We start from the raw sequence: 6,116 nt of genomic DNA, 5'->3' as shown, positions 1-6,116 counted from the left end.
GCCCCGTTGGAAAATATAAATGTACTGTTTGAAAATGTGAAGAATTTGTATTTATTTTTTGAATTAATTATTATTTTCTTTATTTTTTTAAATGTGAATCAGATTTTTATTTGGTATACCCCAGTTTGGAATACCTGGTCTACACCATTAGACCATTAGTACATTACAAATCAAATATGTCTTGGAGGTGCTCAAAAATACGTATAGTCTACTTCGTATGGCTCTAAGGCCAGGCTGTGGAAAATCCTTCATGTTACCATTAGTAAAAGGGCACTGTCTTTAGCTTTGTGTTCAAAGGGTCAAGTGGAGGCCTTGTGAAAGGATGGTGTTTACTATTGCACTCCAAGTCAAGAGTCAACATACAGCCATATACTGTCCATTCACATCACACCCACACACACCAACATGGACTCAGGGGTAGATGTAACATGGTAAACGAAAATCCAGGACATTCAAATTAGTATGATATTTTACGTTGTATTAATTTGCGGATGTCCTTCATCCATTTCGGATGATATGTTCCGAATTACAATTCATATGATATGTTCCGAATTACAGTTCATATGATATGTTACGAATTACAATATGTATGATATGTTAAGAATTGCAATTCTTACAATATGTTATGAATTTGCAATACATATGATATGTTACGAATTCTAGCTAACTTTAGCTAGGTGGCTAACATGAATGTTAGCTAGGTGGCTAACGTTAGCTAGGCTTAGGGTTAAGGGTTAAAGGTAGGGTTAGGAGTTAGGAGTTAGGTTAGGGGAAGGGTTATCGTACATGCTAAGTAGTTAAAGAGTAGTAAGTAGTTGCAAAGTTGCTAAAATGCTGAAGTTGTCCGAGATGAGATTCAAACACGCAACCTTTGTGTTGCTAGACATTCGTGTTATACGCCTACCCATCCACCCAGTCCAACCACCCTCCTTTAGTTTTTGCCCTAAGTAACCCTTCTGTCTTATGTAACCATACCAAACGTAACATATCATACTAATTTGAGCGTCCGGGTTTCCATTTTCTATGTTACATCTAGTCTATGAGACCAGAATGCACACAGTCTATGACAGCATGGCTTTAGTGGACTCACTGTTCACTATTCTACTCTAGCTCTCCACGCGCTACCCTCCTCCAACACCCATTTACCCCCCCACGCCCATTCCCCATCACGACAGCTTGTGTCCATCCTTACTTGCTGGTACTGCTTTTAGAATGCTGACAGATAGGTTCACAGGACGCCCTTTGAAGATTCTAAGTAGATAGTGTCCATTGTTCACTCCTTCTACACTGTGTTTCTATATACAGTATGTACTGTTCTAACTCAGCATGAAAAGAGGGTTATGTATCCATGACACTGGCTTGTCTGGATTACAGGAAACATTGTGGGTGCGTTTGAGCAGATCGCTTTTGTCAAAATGTTGACCAACGTTGGTCACCGCCTTTCAAAGTGTGTTGCATTATGGTATAAAAATTGTCTGACTTGCAACAACATGTCAACTGCATGACCTTTACAACAACCACGTGATCAAAGGTCATGATCTTTCGACTGCAGTTGACTGGACATTTCAACGGTTTGCTCCTCACCAACTGCAACTTGAAGTCGGAACCAAAGCATTGTTCGAGACAACCTGTTTTTTTGGAAGCAAAAGGCACTACATGCTCATAAATGGTTGATGTCGCCAACTATCATTGGTTATTATCAATGCAATGTTTACTTTATTCTTACATTCTTAGGATCTAATTACATAAGACTTACATACATAAATAAATGAAATATCCTACTGTACCTATCTAGATGTAATGTTGTGTCCCATGTTATAGTCTATAATTTGTCTTGTATGTAATATTGCTGTCACCAAACAAATGCAAAATTGTTGATTGTCTATTAAGTGTGAATAAAATAGAATGCGTATTGTAAGCTACATGTGGGTTATTTCAGGGGATTTCTACACTGGCAATTTTAGAGGCTTAATCTGTTTCCGGGAAATGGACCCTTAATGAGCAGACAAATTACCAGGATGTGTACTCAGAACATGCGCTGACCTGCTGACAAGTGTCTTCAGTGACATTTTCAACCTCTCTCTGACCCAGTCTGTATGACTTACATGTTTCAAGCAGACCACCATAGTCCCTGTGCTCAAGAACACCAAGGTAACCTGCCTAAAGGGCTATCCCCCCGTAGCACTCACATCGGTAGCCATGAAATGCTTTGAAAGGCTGGTCATGGCTCACATCAACACCATCATCCCAGACACCCTGGACCCACTCCAATTCGCATCCCTAACAAATCTGCAGATGACTCAGTCTTTATTGCACTCCACACTGCCCTTTCCCACTTGGACAAAAGGCACCTACAGTATGTGAAAATGCCGTTTATTGACTATAGCTCAGCATTCAACACTATAGTGCCCTCCAAGCTCATAACTAAGCTAAGGACCATGGGACTGAACACATCCCCCTGCAACTGGATCCTGGACTTCCTGATGGGACATCCCCAGGTGGTGAGGGTAGGCAACAACACATTTCACATTTGCCACACTGACCCTCAACACGGGTGCCCCTCAGGGGTGTGTGCTTAGTCCCCTCCTCTACTCCCTGTTCACCCATGACTGTGTAGCAGTGCACAACTCCAACGACGATGAGGCAGCCTATATGGGAGGAAGTTAGAGACCAGGTAGTGTGGTGCCTGGTCTTCTCCCTCAACGTCAGCAAGACAATGGAGCTGATCGTGGACTACAGGAAACAGAAGGCCAAGCACTCATCATCGACAGGGCGGTAGTCCACATCACTAAGGATCTATCACGGTCCAAACACACCGACACAGTCGTGGAGAGGGCACGAAAACACATCTCCCCCTCAAGACGCTGAAAAGATTTGGCATGGGTCCTCAGGTCCTCAAAATGTTTTACACCTGCCCCATTGAGAGTATCTTGACTGGGTGCATCACCGATTGGTATGGCAACCACTTGGCATCTGACCACAAGGCGCTACAGAGAGTATTGTGTACAGCCCAGTACATCACTGGGGCTGAGCTCCCTGCCATCCAGAACATCTATACTAGGCAGTGTCAGAGGAAGGCCCTAAAAATTGTGAAAGACTCCAGCCACCTAGACTATTCTCTCTTCTACCACATGGCAAGCGGTGGAACCAACAGGACCCTGAATAGCTTCTACCCCCAAGGCATAAGACTGCTAAATTAACCAAACCCTGAACAGCTTCTACCCCCAAGGCATAAGACTGCTAAATTAACCAAACCCTGAACTGCTTCTACCCCCAAGGCATAAGACTGCTAAATTAACCAAATAGCTAGCCGGACTATCTGCATTGACTTTCTTTGCACAAACTTTTTTGACTCATCAGATACGCTGCTGCTACTGTTCATTATCTGTCACTTTATTCCTAGTTATATGTACATATATAACTCAATTTCCTCGTATCACAGCACATCGACTCTGTACTGGTACCCCTTGTATAATGCCAAGTTATCGTTACTCATTGTGTATCTACTATTACGTTATTGTTACGTGTTTTATTGTTCTATTATTTCTTACTTTCTTTGTCTCTGTATTGTTGGGAAGGGCCTGTAAGTAAGCATTACACTGTTAGTCTACACCTGTTGTTTACAAAACATGTGACATATGAAATTATACTAGATTTGATTTGAAGTACCTCAGACAACAGTCGTGGGTTCAATACCAAGTGCATTTGAGTGCTTGGCATATTACTTGGCATATTGTTTACCCTGTAACTTATGTGAACTGATGTACATGTAGTGTGTAGTATAATTATTGTCATGTTTTTTACCCAGTAACTTACCCTGAGTGCTTTGTCATTCATGTGATTGAATAAAATGCTGTTCTTTACATGCTTACTGACAAAAGCAACATAAAGGTTTAGAATTAAAGAAATGCAATGCAGTCTATAGTGATGATGACATGCAATCAATTACCATACAGGAATAATCTTTGTGGACTCCATTTAATCACATCTGTTATAATTCCATGTTGCACAATCACAAATAATAATGAGGAAGGTACAAGGCATGAAGTAATGGCAAGTAACAGGGGAGGCTAGCATTTTTTGGTGGGTATGATATTTGTGCGTCTGTAACTTTCTCACTCATCATTATTGACGATTCATTTCAGGACTATCCGTAATCATGCTAGCATCCACATTAATGTACTGTTTAGAAGTGTTTAGAAACATATGCTATTCTTATTTACAATGTAAATGATTCCAAAGTGACACAATACATTATTTACCATTCATTTCTATTGGGCACAAAATAATCTGAAACACAACCAAAACAAACAGCAAATGCATCCAACAAATTTGTAGAGTCACAAGCTTGATGCAATCATTGCGTGTTAGTCAAATGTTTGGACACACCTAGTCATTCAAGGGTTTTTCTTTATTTTTTACTATTTTCTACATTGTAGAATAGTAGTGAAGACGTCAAAACTATGAAATAACACATTTGGAATCATGTAGTAACCAAAAAAGTCTTAAACAAGTATTGTATATTTCAGACACTTCAATGTATTCACCCCTTGCCTTGTTGATAGCTTTGCTGTAATTCCTAAACGGTTGACCCGATATGGATGAAAATAACCTGAAATTAAAGCTGACAGTCTGCACTTTAACCTCATCGCCGTATAATTTCAAATCTAAAGTGCTGTAGTACAGAGCCAAAAGAAGACAAAATGCTTCACTGTGCCAATAATTACGGAGGGCTCTGTATGTTCTCATTCTAGCAGCCTGTGCACTCACTACCTGCTAATATTTTGAGAAAACCATCACAAAAATACAAAACAAGTCCTGTGAATGTTAGAAAGAGCTTGGCATGGTATCTCATTTCCTTATCATCAAAATATAAATTCTTTAGAACATGTTGATCATGTTTAGCTTTGTGTAGAAGTGTAATTTTGATAACATCACCTTTATCGACAATAACAAAGGCAATTTTTATTTTATTTAACTAGGCAAGTCAGTTAACAACAAATTCTTATTTTCAATGATGGCCTAGGAACAGTGGGTTAACTGCCTGTTCAGGGGCAGAACGACAGATTTGTACCTTGTCAGCTGGGGGGTGTGAACTTGCAACCTTCCAGTTGCTAGTCCAACGCTCTAACCACTAGGCTACCCTGCCATGTCTCCCATTGTAACGTTTCCTAGAAACAGCAGAAGTTGTCCAACTTGCTGTCGGTGCATTTGTACCTCCCCTGACTTTACTGTCAACTTCCGTTTACAGTCGGCTACTTTCGCCTTACCACTCAAACACGCCAGTGTATCCACTCCGATGTACATTTCTCATAATTCCTCAAATAGAAAGCCTTTAATCAGTTAAAACATGCCTATCAACCAATTTGTTAGCAGCTATTGACCGCTGCAAACACAAACCGAGCTCATAAAAGGCCCCCAAAAAGCTCATGTAACACTGATTGCGTTCTATTAAACATACTTCCCCTGCTGTTCTATATTGCTGTAGCTGTGTTGGCAGCATCTGTGCCCCCATGGGCAGGCTAGGTCAATAGTGGTACATGTGTTCGGCTTGTGCAGGTTGGAGCCTCAATGTGTCAGAGCATTGGCCAAGATGCTTAGCTTCAAGCCCTCACTAGCTATTTGTGTCTGTTAAGAATCATGAGAACCACAAGGCAACACAACGTTTGTTCAGAGGGTAATACTTCCTTTTAGTAACAACCTAACCCTTTGTATTCAAATAAATTCGATTTATTTTGTTTTTTAATTGGAGGTTTAACCACTTCCAAGATCTCACCTAATTCATATGAGCGTTAGGCTAAACCTGTGATAGAATTAAAGCTTTCTTACAATGGTCTTAGTGACAGTGAGGAATGTCCAAACAAACAGTTTCCCAGGTATTTTGTAATTGAGAGGTTGATCCCAATTGGCCTTGAGATGAAACACTACAACACATCACAAGTGTGTTCATTTATCATAGGTTCACAGATGATTGTGTGAAATGTTTATTTTCTTAACACTTGGAGATTAAAACAGTAATGCTTCGAGGGGAAGAAATATAGCTAGTCTATTCCAAAAACATCAACTTGTGAGATTATGTAGTTCTCTTGACAAGTTTTTTCTAAATGACCAACAAG

Source organism: Oncorhynchus tshawytscha, linkage group LG30, assembly GCF_018296145.1.
Source record: "Oncorhynchus tshawytscha isolate Ot180627B linkage group LG30, Otsh_v2.0, whole genome shotgun sequence".
Classification (NCBI taxonomy): domain Eukaryota; kingdom Metazoa; phylum Chordata; class Actinopteri; order Salmoniformes; family Salmonidae; genus Oncorhynchus; species Oncorhynchus tshawytscha.
The sequence above is the reverse complement of the archived record's forward strand: the minus strand, read 5'-3'. Positions refer to the sequence as shown.